This window comes from Lepeophtheirus salmonis, chromosome 5, assembly GCF_016086655.4.
Source record: "Lepeophtheirus salmonis chromosome 5, UVic_Lsal_1.4, whole genome shotgun sequence".
NCBI classification, from domain to species: domain Eukaryota; kingdom Metazoa; phylum Arthropoda; class Copepoda; order Siphonostomatoida; family Caligidae; genus Lepeophtheirus; species Lepeophtheirus salmonis.
Genome location: NC_052135.2, coordinates 56,077,723 through 56,093,003, shown reverse-complemented (window position 1 = coordinate 56,093,003; position 15,281 = coordinate 56,077,723). Strand labels below are relative to the sequence as shown.

Sequence of the window (15,281 nt, the reverse complement as noted above, 5' to 3'; positions counted from 1 at the left end):
TTTGTGGATTTCTATTATTTTCCCTCCCTTCCCAAAATTGTTACCTTTAACGTATCACACAACCTTTCATACAAAAAAAAATAGAAAAAGGCCCAAAATCATTTAGTAATTAGCCAAAAAAGTCAATCATACCATTTATTTATCTTATGTACTCCATGACTATCACTTTCATATGATTTTTTCCTCATTTTTAATTTTTTTAAAAATTTTTTACATATATATATATATCGTGATATTAAAAGCGTAGCTATAAGTTTGTATAAATATATATATATTAAATAAACGACAAGGGATCAACAAGAAATTGTATTCCTTTGTATTCCAAAAATAACGAAGTAATAAGTCTATATTTATTCTGCATAAGTATAGACTTATTACTTCGTTATTTTTGATATTAGGAAATAGCCATGACGTATGAAGTAAGATGAGAGAATCGACAGCTGACAACAAAATACATTGGGTATGTTTGTAATAGCAAAAAACACGATGTCCTCTCTTTGAATATAAAAATCAGTTATTTGAAATACAATAAATCATAATATACACATATTTCAATTATTGAAGAACTTATCCTACATATTTTTCTCAAGGTAACTTTAAATCTTTATCAAGCTAAAACAGAAGAAATACATTATTTATAAGACAAAACTAAATTTAAAATTATGGAGGGGAATAAAAACTGGTAGATCTGATAGGCAAACTACCACGTGACTGAACACAGCCGAGAAGAGAGGATCTCGTTCCAGTTCTCATAAATTATTATTTATAAACACCATAGTTCACAACTTATGAATTGTACCTTCAATTGTCCATCAATGAAATAATCGAGTCCTGACGTCTTTATTATAGTCTATAGAGCGTGTGAATTATTAAATACAGATAACTTTCGTGATGACTGCTTCAGCCTTTAGGTGAGCCCGAGTCGTCGGTTGTATAGACTATACCATCTAATCTTTTTTCTCAATTCTTTTCCAAGTGCATCCTTCCACGATTTCCCTTACAAGTATCACTCTACTACATTCATAAAAACGATGTCCTCTCTTTGAAGGATGGCTCCGTGCGATCCTTGCAGAAAGAGAAGAACCTATCCGTTTCATCTTTTTTCGACTTGTTGCTGAAGAGTATTGACGTAGCGAGACGATATCGTCGCCATCTTTCTCTTGAATCGGTGAATGGATTTCTCCGATATTCATCCCACTTTATCGATCCACGTGTCCGTTCTATTCAGTATTTGGAGACGTTTGGAAACTAAAGAATGGGAGGTGTGGTGGATAATTTCATTTTAATGAGCCCCTTTCAAATAAATTGTATATTGAGAGCTCTAGCGCAATGTAAATGGGATGTTTCTTCTTTTTTTTATATATGTCGCATGGAAATGATACATTTGGCTGTTACGAAATTTAAAGAAGACAAGCACAGGAATGAGTTAATTTTCCATATGGTGACAATTACCGAATACTTCATTTGCCTATCTCTACTCTTTAAAATTTACATATTCATTTTCTCACAACAGTGGAAAAGCAACCAACAAAAAGGAGTTCTAAGAAGACAATAGCCCTTTCCAGTTAGCCTCATTCTTAGGTATAGCTGAAAAAAAACTCTTCTGGGCCCAAGGTAATTCTTTCCTCAAAATAGTAGCCCGTATTGCTCTTGAAATAATGTCTTATTCCTTTAGCCCAGAAATCCACACATAGCCTTAATCGTCGAAGCCAGGAATAGTTCAAGGACCTCCACTGTATTTCGGTATTACATAGTTCCCAACTGGAGCACGAAGTCTTTCTTCCTATATATAAGGTATTTTTTCATTCCATAGGAACTCTCATTTAACTTGGTCATTGTCTCTTCTAATTCCTGCCGTATAAGGGATAAACTGAAGAAGATGAACTGTCATTGGAAATATATTTATGTTTCAAGTGACCTTTTAGTTTATCCACAAAACTTAGATTGTGGTTGACCAGGAAATGTTAAAATGCTACCCAAGTGAAAGCGGCTTGACTTGGAAAGACTAACCGTTCGGTATCTAACTATATTTAGAAGCCAGGGAGAAATTTAACCATGAATCATATATTGGAGTAATGAATACTTATATTAAAGAAACAGAAGGCGTACGAGAGAGATACGATATGGGGTATTCTTATATTTTTAATTCATTGATAGGTTTATTATTTGAAATAAGACTAGAAGTGATCTTATTCAATATTTATAATGATATTGTAGAATACAATTAGAAACAGGATTTTTTTTTATAAAAGTTGAATAACATTATTAATATTCCTAATTAAATAAATCATAATAATCCCCACTATTACATTTTTAAATCCTTTTTAACGCCTTAGTTTTTATTTTAAACGAAGTTATTTTTATATCTTTTTGAATATCATTTACTTCAGAAACTAATTGTTTTGTCATGCACTTGAAAATCGAAATATAAAATGATTAAAATTAGGTTATTCCTCACGTTTAACGTCAAGAATTTCAAGTAAATAAAGCTCTACTGATATTAGTCTTAAAATATTATAATTAGTGAAAATATTATTTTGGATTTTTTGTTGAAATTAGAATTTTTTTGAATATAGAACTGTTATTTTTAATTTATGAAAATATTGAATAATAAAACTTACAATCGAAGGGAAGTAAACACTGCAATGTTTTTTTTGGACTTTGATGTCTTATAATTACAACCAGATTCCGAAAATAAGCATTGTACACCATGTAGATGGATTTCAATACAAAGACACTTATGAATAAACCTATGGCCAATGAGAGTAGTCAGCAAAAGTCTTACATTTTTACTACATACCTAGATATTTATAAGTATAAATAGTAGTAAATTCATCAATTATCAAATATTTTATAGGCCTAAAAAATTAATACAAAATATAAATATAAACTTAAATTAATGAAGCACTTAAATAAATACATATTTGTATTAAGCAATTATTTACAATTGGAAAGAAAGAAAATATTTTAAGTGTTAATGTCATATTAATATGCTTTACAATTGTCAAGAAACATGATGTCCATTAATTAGTGTCAATGAAAACTGAAGTAATCGTTCTTTCGTACAGTTTTGTATAATCGTAAACATTTAGTCTTATCCGTAATATATTTATTGAATATTGATGTGGAGATCCTAAATCCTCACGATCGAGTGATATTTAAATTCAAATTTTCCAATATAAGTCTACTAAAGTTATAAGATCACAGATAATTTAGTAACATATTCATCACGTAAGAGTTCCCAAGAACTATTTATGCATATGTGTAGGTAATCGGAGAGTTGAATATGTTTTGTGGCTTTGCTGATAAATATATTTAGGAAAGAGGACCTGCACAATCACTGATACTTCCATTAAATGAGATGCCATCCATCGATTCAGGCACAATAATACTTTTCTAAAGAGATGAAATTCCTCAATATGACGGATATCCCAATGTCTTAAACACATATGAATTCAACAGAACTACGAGTGGACTCAGAACCGTATATCCAGATGTTTTTTCGAAAAGGATCCATCCAAACAATCCTTATTATCTTAGAAATAATTAATTTGATTACTAAAGTTTATCAAACAAAATGTCTTCACAAAAAAGTGCTAAATCAATTTATTCCTTCACCCGATGAAGTAGTTTGAATGTGGGAGGTTTTGTAGCTCTTCTTATTCTCTCTTGCTTAGATATTATTGATTGGAGGTATCCATGGAATGGATGTAATCATCTTGCCGAACTAGATCCGTTATACTCCATCCCGAGGCGGAGTTGAAAAAAGGATATTAATGTTATATTTTGGCGGCTTTTATTAATATTATTGAGGATGAGGAAGGAATGAGGTTTCTGTTTCTTATTTATTTTTCTATTTTATCTACCGTGTGAGATCAATAATATTAAAAAATCCCAAACATTATAATACAATCATATATGAAAAGTGGATCACTGCAATGCTACTAGAATATTGGATCCACCATGATGGGACTTACTTACACAAGTAAACCACAGAGTGAGATACAGAGTGTGATGTTAACATGTCAGTCTCAAGTCTTTAAATAAATGACTTTTGACTCAAGTCTGACTTGAAAAAAATGACTTGCGACTCGAGATTGACTTGAAGTGAAATGAATAGTGACTTAACTTGGACTCAACTTGATCTCAACTCTGCCACACACATGATAAATGTGATAACCGATCTTTAAACATTAACACTCTATAAGTATACAATTTGATAAACAACCCGATCCTTCCTACTTATGGATGTTGGGTAAGAACTTTTAGATATAAAATAACAGCGTCCTCAAAATATGGCATCATTGGTAGATAAAATTATACGAATATAATTTATAGTTTATCAAAGTATCGAAAGATATTTGAAGCCCTTATATTGTCCGAGTATCATAACCATATAAATTAAGCATCTATTATGTCGTGAATATCCAATATCTCAAAGTATACAATTTGATCTACAAATATTTAAAAACTCAATTCGGAAAACATAAAAGATAAATGTTTAACACGTTCCATTATCTCAGTAGTTTTAAATATATATATCAATGAATAAATAAAGTTTTCATGAGAATTGTAAACCATAATTTACTCATAAAATGTTATGACAATAGTTACCTGTATTTAGATCAAGTTGACATACATATTTCAACACTTCTTAATCTGTTTTTATTATTTATTAATCTGATTATAGTAGGATTTAAGATTATAAAAATGGGATATTTTCTATTATTTGTATAAAGACCTTTGAGCAAAGCGCACAAAGTTTAAGAGTTACAGTCGAAGACTAATTTCCATAAACAGAAATACTTCGTGATAACGACAAGTGCAAGTTTTTGTTTAAGCCCAAGCTTTTAGCTTGTTACAAATGTTATTTCACATGCTTGAAAGACACAAGCCAATACTAATACATAATAGATATTAAATAAATACAGAAAGCAAAACAGTTCCTATTTAAAAATACAAAATACAGAAAAAGCTTAAACGTTTGAAGACCCGAATGCTTCTCAACTAATGTTGGTAAGTTTTCCATGAAAAGTACCGCTAGGCACAAATCTCCAAAAATCGGAGACTTCTGATCACCCTACTATTAAACACTGTTATTTAAATAAATTTTAAAAGCAAGCCTATATTTATAAGTCAACTTAATTGACAATCGAATTCCAAGCTTTTGAAGATTTTTAACAAAAGCCTAGCTCCATCATTGGCTTTTTTACAACTCTAGTAATAAATGAAAGCAATTGTGTTTCTAAATTACATCAAAGGTAAGTTGAAAATCAATCCGGAATGCTATTTTAAGAATGTATGTATGAAAATTTTAGTATAACAAAAAGTACATACTTTTTACGGTTATAGTTATTTCAACGAACGAAAATTTGCCGAAAGGACAATTTGTTGAAGGAAAATTTGGGATATTTTATCGAAAAAAGATATTTAATATATTAAAATATGCTATTGCATATAATGATAATTGATTAATACAATTTAAATAGCATATGAAGAATTTAATTTACAATCGCTCATATCAATATATTATGAATATTATTTTTCTGTGAAATGTCGGTCCTTCGGCAAATTGTCCAATTACGCTTTAAATATTGTCTCATATGTAATTTAACGGTTCTTAGATATGTGTGCTGTCAACACAGATGCAAATTAGAACGGGTTTTCTCAAAATTATGTGTTGATTACATTTGTTAACTTTGACAAATTATTTTCAATTTCTATAAACAAGTTATTTTGATTAACCCGTTGAAGTTGTTTAAAATTCCTCATAGATATGCAAAAATCCATCGTCACAATATATGTATATCGAATATTATTATTTCAAAGGGTCAAAGTTGGAACCGAATTGAGTCACATAAATCACATTTTTGGGAATCTTAGCTCATTTTAGAAATTTGAATACAATGTCCATAGTTGATGGTAATATACCTATAAAAATTTTCAAGAAAATGTTGCTGCTAACATTTTCTCTGTCGGTAATTTTACCGCCTACATTTTTGGCACTAGTAATTTGGCGCCAAGGAGATTTGGCCACACGACATATTCACCGCCTTTTTATGCTTTTATATTATCGGTTTGAACTTTAATCTTGATCGAATTTATTTTAGAGCTAGGAGAAGAAGGAAAAAAGAAAAAAAAATATCCATCATTTTTTGGATATCAAATATTATCCTAAAATGGAAGAGTTGCTTAAAATACCACGTGATCTTGATATCAAGTTATTAATACGACAATTCTTAAAGCTTCATAATTGTTCAATGTTCATATGAGTTGACCAATAGGAATTTCTTATCAGAAATGATAATTTAGCTACAATAGTTTGTGAGATTGGGCCTCATGCTCCTCCAGATAGTATTAGAACTCATTTGCTATATCTTTTTTACTATTATCTATTAATTTATGTTATTATTATTTTCCTTTTTTCTTCTTTTCCTTGCTAAATAATTAATATGATTAAGAAACAACAGTAAAGTTCGAACCGAGAATATAAAAAGACGCCGAATGTGTCATGCGGCAAAAATGTTTGAGGCAAAATTATCAGTCGCACTACAATACATTAGGATACATATATTTATGTTTATGATATAAAAAAAATCTATTGAACATTTCTCCATTTCTTGATTTCTGTTATAAATTACTTCTTTCTTAACTAATAACTTATATAATCCCAGCCACCTCTATATCTGATGTAATTGGAAAATACAATACTTAATATTGTTAATATTTTCCAAACAAACGTTAATAATTAAAGAATTGTAAGATTAACTCACCTTTGACAAAAAATTGTAAGCAATGACAGAGAATCCAAATGGACCAACTCGACTTGAATTTAAAATATGGAATTATGATGTCAGTACATTCAAGTAGTATTAAACTTAATCTTGTCTTAACTTAAAATCGAGTTGGTCCAACCGAATCTATATCTATTCTTTGTGGATTTTTTGTTAATCCAGTAACAAAAACATAAATCATAGAAATAACAAGTAGAAAAAAAACAACACTTCTTTCTAATAATTTTTTTAAAAGGGTCTATGGAATATTGAATATACATTTACAAGATATGAATATTTTCTATATAAAAATGATATTTTGAACATTCAAAATGTATCTCACTGATGGCTTTCCAATAATGCTTTGGAATAATATGCATAAAGTATACTTAACCTAAATTGACTGGTTTCCTTTTGAAGGGTCTGTAAATGTCATATTTCATCAACACTAGTAAATATATATAATCTTCAGCATAAATATATATATAAAATATTATAATCCTCTAAAATATGATATAATATATATTTTATTGTTTATGGATAATTCTACTTCCTTGGTAAAAAAAAATAGCTCGGAAGTAGTATCCGTGGAAATATTCTGTGTCAACTTGTACATCTGGGGAATATGTCTTGGGTCTCACCATAAAAGCAGGTAGTTATAAAAATAAATTAAGATAAATAATTTTTCATAATTTAGCTATTTTATATCACAAAAAAGTGTCATATGATTTTTTATAGGCTATGATACACCTTATAACAGAAAAATTTTATTTTTTAAAATTTAAGCACTTAAAAGTCGGGACTTTTTTTTAAATCTTAGCCATTTCTATATTTAATATTTTGGATGCACGCAATAAAACTGTCAAACCCCGCAGCTTTCACCTACAGATTAAAAAAACAACAACTTTGAAATAATTTACAGAGAAGAACTTAATTAGTTATAACAGTTACTCGATTCACAAAAGTAATTCCAGCCTCCCCTTAGGTTGATTCGTCACACATGTCACCCCATTTCTAAAAATGATCCTGAAACTTTAATTCTGCAACTACTCCATGAAGACATCCAGCTACAAGCCTTAAAATTTTGGAGTGATACATATTTTTAAAAACTATACTGGCTTTTTAAATACAATTAGATTCATGTCCTGAATATTTTATTAGTATTTGTGAGTGTCCTTGTGTTTCTTATTATTTTATTTTAAAATATTCTAACATGTTTCCAATATTTCTAAATGTTTGAAATATATTCTATTCACGAAAAAATAAAAATAAAACAATTTACTTTTGATATTTATATCCTTTTTACAATCAACTAAGCATTCAACGTATAACAGATAATGAATTTAATATATTCTTATAAAATGAAGTGCTGTGTGTCACACACTTTGCACGGGCACATTGCCAAAAACACTATTTCTTAAATCCACATTGCTGAATGCTATTTTGCTAAACGGGCACTTTGACGAATGACCAATTTTGGTGGGAAAAGAATAATATTTGATGATGATTGATGCTGCAATGCCATGTACATAATGATATCATATTACACCAATTTTTAAAGATAGAACGGAAAAAATAGTGTTGAGTTTATTTCGTAAGATATGTACCAAAATATGGGAGGGGGGATGATAATGAAAGTGTGATGTGATATTTGTTTCGAAGTGTATCGATGTTTTTACCCCCATCTAATATAGAAGAAAGATGATGTTGTCTGAAGTAATCAAGAATAAATTTTATTACCAAAGTAATATGACAAATTTGTTATAAAATGTCACTATTTGGCTTTATTTAATATGATAAATTATCATAATTGTTTTCATTTGAATCACAACAATCTAAGAAAAATTAACTGGCGAATGTAATCTCCCCTTCCCGTCTAGTTTTTAATAGTAGAGTGTAGAACAAAATATGTTGGTAGGCAGAAAAAATGGAGGAGGAGGAAGTTTCAAAATATTATTTTTGTATATATAAGATTTAAATAATACGAAAAGTATCCTTTAATAAAGCTGATGGGATCTCCCTATTTTATTATTGTTTTTACTTACACGTTAACATGTCATAAATAAGTTGTCTTCTAGAAACTCATCTGCCCTCATGTCTTTTATATAATAAAGCTACATTTGAGTTATTTGCTTTGAATCTGCATCGACAATCAGTAATTGATGGACTCTCAAGCCTCTCATCTTTAAAATTTTTTATCTTTCTCATTTATTTATGGGCCATCTGTCATGTTTTTGTTACAACGGTTCTAATAGCGGTTCGAGTCATTTTTTAGAACAACTTTATAATTAAATTAGTCAACACTTAATCATAGCAATATATGACAAATAATTAAGCATTTAATAGCTTAAAATTGGTATAATACGAATAAGAATCATAATGATTTAGTATTGCAGAATGAATCATTGTCATATACATTCCATATTTTTTTTGTGGGAAAGTGTATGTTAAGAATTCACTATTAAAAATGTATAAATCCAAAATTAAACAATTAATTTTATTTTGTACATTTGACATATTTCCAATTGTCTTTTGAGTTACTCCCAAGTATGTTCATTTAGACAAAATGGACAAACAAATGATCATTTTATTTTTACATTACTTAGTGTATAACAGTTAATTATTATCTTCCTTTAAAGGATTGAGAATGAAAGCAACCAGTGTAACAAATGTAGAGAAGAATACTAATAGTTCAAACATATCTTATCTCATGTTAAGAATGCTACAAAGAAACTTGAATAGAACTAAGAAAATAAAAATAAATAGAAAATGTTCTTTTTTTTTTACTTTGTAGTCTTAAATGTCATTTGTTAGGATAAATCAACTATTTATCTAACTGAAAAATAATGATAAGAGAGATCTCAAGAAAAAGAAGGGAAGAGGAAATCTTGAAAAATAGATTTTGGATTTGAGACTCTATGTATAGTATAAATGTATATGTGTTTTTTCATCTCTTCAAGTAAAAGAAAAATATCAAATAAAGAGACGTGATTTGGTTTTTTAACGGATTTGCTAACATTACTTCCTCACAAATGGGAATCAAAAGATAAGATGGGTAAAAGAAAAAAAGAGAGAGAGAGAGACACAGGGAAAAACGCGTTTCAAGGTATACTATCCACTTAAGTTTTCAATCTAGGTGATATAAGCTATAAGTAAATCGGCTGTAAATTGTAAGAACATTCGTTGTTTCACTATATACTCAAGGCAATAATGAAAATTTTAGAAAATATGGAATACTTTTAAGTATGACAACGACAACAAAACTCTCATGCTAAAAATGCTTAAGATGTACAACTAGACTTATTAGTAAATAATACAGCAAAAATTTTTATTTAAGTAGAAAGCTCTACAATTTTGGCTATAAGCAAGCATGTTCACATATCATTTTTATAGATATATGCCAGCGTTATCTAGATATAAGTCGGTTCTTATAGGTACTATTATTTATTTAATATTCGGCATTTAATTCTTAGCATATAGTTCATAAATTTTTTGTTCAGTACTTTAATACTAGTAAGTAGATATCAATGAATGGAGCTGTATTAAATATGACATAGCGTATTCTGTAAAAAGAAAAAAGAAAACTAATTTACCTCATTTTTAGTTAGTAGCAACCTTCAAAGGCAGGAATCGAAATTTCTTGAGAAGTTGTTCCTTAGTTTGTGAATTAATTATTGTGCTAGGTGTGACGCTGCTTTTGTTATTTTGTACATTGAATCTGCATCGACAATTGATGGACTCCCAAGACTTTCTTCTTTAAACATTTTTATCTTTCTCATTTATTGATAGCCCAGTTGTCATTTTTTTTTTTTACAAAAGTTCTAATAGCGGGCCGAGTCAACTTTTAAAACAGTTTTATAATTAAATTAATCAACACTTAATCATAGCAATGTGTGACAAATAACCTCGCTACTTCCCTCACCCATACCCGTTTTTCTCTGCTCCATTAATGGATCTTGCTCGGGAATAAAAGATACTGGAAAACTATTGCCACTTTTATCTACTCTATTGATCCTTCTGAATAGCCACCCTCGATATTCAAAAGGTGATTTAGCCCAATTCCTGCATGTCATATAGAGATGACCGAACATATACAACTTCGAATATTGTTTCGTTCTCCCACTGAAATGTATGAGCCTGATATGGTTTCCAATAGGAAGAAACCATGGGATACTTTCTGGTCTTCCAATGACTTTCACTATTACGTGTGGTGTATTTGATGACACCCTTTCGAGTGTTTGTTTGCTCCAACCTTGAAATATTCTCGCAGTTGAGGCTTCCATTTTCTCTTCAATTCTCTGTCGTGCTCTTCCATATGCAAGGAGTCCCATTGCGTGTTTTACATGGTCAGATGGAATCACTCCCATCACTTTCGGTACCCTTATTTTGAAGGGTATGGGCAAATTTTTGGCTTTCATCAACTCTCTAGATTCGACCAGCGCTACAAATGTTTCTCTTTGTTTCTCTTTTAATTCAATGGAGTATGGAAGTTTGATTTTCGGGAGTAGTTCGCTACGCAATATCCTTCTGACCGAAGTAAATAGGCGTCTATAAGTGCGTCCAATACATATAGAATCCAGGTCATCTGGATTCAACCCTAGTACATGTGTCCATAGAATTGCCGCATTTGTATATGTCATATGGTTTATTGTTATTTTTTCATTTCCGTTCTTGGAAAGAAAGAGGGGTATCGTGAACTATCCCTTTTCATCATTGATATCGTCTTTTCCCGACCCACTTTCTTCACCTTTCGGCATAAAGGGATTGTTTTCAGAGATTCCATTCCTGACTACTTTGTTGTTACTCCTTTGGATTTTAACACTGTTTTCCTAATTCATTTCCGTTGGTCGATCTTGATATTTTTCTAGATCTTGGCTTTGTTCCATTGAACATAAGCCTAATGAGATATTTCCCACTTTTTCAGTGAAACCCTTTCCTGAATTTTTTTGATTTTGTTGGATAAAATCCATCCTTGTCGTTTGACGAGCTTTCGTGGCCGAGCTCCGTACATGCTCTACGTCATTATTTTGCGGGGGTCAACCCCTAAGTTTGGACCTCTTACCTTCCTTCATGAAAGGTTGAGCTAAAAAATATCGACTTTCCGTAAAATCACCATCAAAAAAGTCTTATTTGGATGAACTTGTCTTGCAATGATCTTGCCTCGTGTGAAGAGAGGGAATTGATATTTCCGTGCGTAAAAAGAGTTCTGTAAACTTGCATGTAACTGACTGCACTACATAATGGATCACAGCTAGTGTTGTGTCGGTCCTTACTTATGACCACGATTTGGTCCCATCCAGTCCAGTCCCATTTTTTAATTCTGAATGAAGGTAAAACCGATCACTTTTGACTTATTGAAGGTGTTTCTCCCTTTTTAATTATTCGCTTATATAATTGAATAAATTATGTAACTAAGTAACAATATAATGTGTTCGTATTATTGTTTTATAATGAAAAAAATAATAATTTTTGCAGGATATGTGCAATAATCTTAATAAATATTTCATATATCTTAAATATTTTTAATAAACCATCGATACATTTCTGAAAAATTCCAAGGACCGAACTTGAGGACCCACAGTCCAAAGGACCGGTCCCAAGGACTGATAGGACCGATACTAAGACTGTTCTGGACCGAATAAATATGGACCGACACAACACTAATCACAACCCTATTGATAATTCCTTCTGGCTGCAAAATTGATGAAAAAGCCTGGAGACTTTGCATTCTAAGTATTGATTCCTTGATGAATACAATCAATCAGCAATATGTATTGATTCCTTTTCAAGCCTGTCTTCAAGAACTTCCGGAATAGATTGTAGGCTGTCTGTTCAGCCAATGCAGAAATACTTATTTTTGTCTTAAATATAAAATTTACTGATCATTTTAAATTTATTTATTTTGACGGTTTGTTGTTCTCGATAATATCCGAGAGTAGTTGTTTTTTGTTGCAACTAATACATGGTAAAAATATGTAGAATATTCAAATTTCCGATTGAGTTTAAAGAACTAGAGTACCATTAGTGGTACATGTATATTTCTTATTAAGCACTGCGGATATTTCAAGAGAAAATTGCAATTTTATCATGTTTTTACTACATATAATATATCAAACTTATTTGTTGTATTAGTTAATATATGTATGTATAAGCGATAAATATCTTGGTAGCCAACAAAACAACTAACTTTTTTTCTTCTCTACCACCGACTTAAAACTCACGAAAGACTAAAAATAAATCCCTTCATAATAGCATTATGTACTATGTTGCTTTTCTTTGTTGAATAGAATGAGGATTTATGCGTCTCCCATTAAAGTTACAAGCCATGATATGATATTTCATTCATTGTGTGTTTATCAGCAACACAATGGTTTTGTACAAAATATTTATGTTTTCCGTCAAAATTAAATGTATTTAAAAAAATAAATGAATGATATAAGTTATTTGTATATATATAAATGATATATTTAATATACTTTTTCAGGATGCTATAGGGCAAGTTTTATGTATTTAGTTTTTTTAAATGCACAAGACGACTACAAAGTTAGTTGCTTGATGGCTCATAAATATAATTACTTTTTAATTTGTTGTTTTTCATTCTAGAATTTTTATAAATGTATCCCATAAAAACAAAAGTAAATTAAAATGAATTTTCTCAAAATTGTGTGTTAATTACAATAATATTCGCCAACGAATTATCTTTAAATTCTATCAATGAAGTATTCATATTGACCCTTTGGGGATGTCGCAAATTGCATTTAAATTAGCTAAAAAAAATTGTGACATTTAAATTGTGTGAAATCTATAGATTTTATTGAAAAGGGGCCATGTTGTGGTAAATATACTGATCAGTCTATTTATATCTAAACACTTCGAATTTTAAACTTCAACAAAATATAATTTATTAATTAACAATAGAATTTCAAACATAGTTCTTTTAATCATAAATGTACCCGCCATTAGCGGCAAGGATGGCTTCCATTTGGTGGTGGAAGGCCTGGATCCCACTGTGGATGTAGTATCTGTCTTTGCGTCCCAGTGCTGGCTGACAGGGGCTTTGAACGTTTTGGCGTTTGGAGGAAGGACACTACAGGCCTTCCCGTCGATATGCACCCAAAATGTGTAGCCGACAAGGCTGGAATCAGTGCTGTAGAGGGGACAAAAGTGTCAAAAAAGAGTTCAAAAGAGTATAGCAATGGAGGAGAATAGTTCCTTTCATTGCTGGTGTCAAAAGTGATATCTCTAACCTCATAAGGCTGTTTCCATTTTCAATTTTTAATACCTAGGTCTCTGAACAGTCTGATGTGAAACCTTGAAATCTCTTACATTTTCCATCATGGACTTGAGAGGATTGCAATGGGCTGTTTTCTTTAACTCTTCCAGGTCCAATTTGGCCTTTTTGACAGAGCCATTGTTCTTCTCCAACGTTTTGGACTTGCTGACGGCGTAGACTGTGTTTTAGAGACGCTCAACTGCTTGGAGTGCGTGAATGAAAATTTGTCGATCGCGTTCAAGTGTCATTTTCCTGACTTGTATGTAAGCTAGCAAGTTCAGGTTTGCTTTATTTTGTAATTAATTATTTATGCTTTAATATATCGAAATATGATTTAATTTTTAATCACTCAACTTTAATTAATATTGAATTAGTAAGTGTTCAGATTTCAATGAACTACTTGGTAAGTCTCTTAAATCCAAAAAAGGTTCTAGACTTTAGTAAACTTTCATGGATATAACAACTCATTCAACGAAATTTGAATACAATGCATATAATCTCAATCACTCAAAGGTGTCATGAAATATTAGGCTGTATATATTTATACAGGGTGCGACATATAATATCCTGTTTCAACAAAAGCATTTTGTTTCATTATAATATTACACATTTATATTTTTTAGACAGTTTTATGAGATAGACGACTTGCCGATACACTAAACCTTGGTATTTTAATACTTGGTGATGTTTTTCTTTCTTTCAATAACTTTTGATTAAGAAGTTTTAGACAAATAGTTATTTTATACTCAAAGATGTCAAAATCAAAGTAACATTATTCACTATATTATAATTGTGGTTGATTAATTTATAAAAAAAAATATATTTCACACCATGTTATACTGATATTTATTTTGGCAGCAAATATAGGTTCTTCACTACTCCAGTGTATAATATCGAATGGATGTTTTTCAAAAAAAGGAACCTTTATAATTATAATTTTGTCACTAAAATGAAACTACACACAGTCCGCCACTACTTCTACAGCCTTATTTCTACACATTATAGAAAAGGAAATTATGTTGCGCACCCCGTATATTTTTTTCTTCATGGAACTACAAAATGATTGATCCTGTTATAGTGTGAAATGTCATGGAGATACTCACAACATGATAAAACTTTTTCAAATTGTATTTTTTTTCATTAATGATTAATATTAAAGTTATTAAAATATTAATGCGAATGTCAATGTGTAGGTGTGTGTGTTTGTCTGGAAATCACACACAAACCATTGAATA

General features: G+C 30.3%; 1 long non-coding RNA gene across 5 annotated transcripts; it reads left to right on the top strand.

Moving 5' to 3' along the window:
- The first annotated feature begins 499 nt into the window (after positions 1-499).
- LOC121118005 (uncharacterized) lies at positions 500-2,638 on the top strand. 5 transcript variants are annotated; one of them, XR_005864305.2, is made up of 3 exons: positions 576-1,614; positions 1,676-1,743; positions 1,814-2,300. It is a non-coding gene; the product is annotated as an uncharacterized lncRNA (long non-coding RNA). The 5 variants fall into 5 exon arrangements; XR_005864304.2 differs by having other exon boundaries at positions 588-1,614; positions 1,676-1,794; positions 1,864-2,300; XR_011780305.1 differs by adding an exon at positions 2,560-2,638 and having other exon boundaries at positions 591-1,614; positions 1,676-2,157.
- Positions 2,639-15,281: the final 12,643 nt, after the last annotated feature.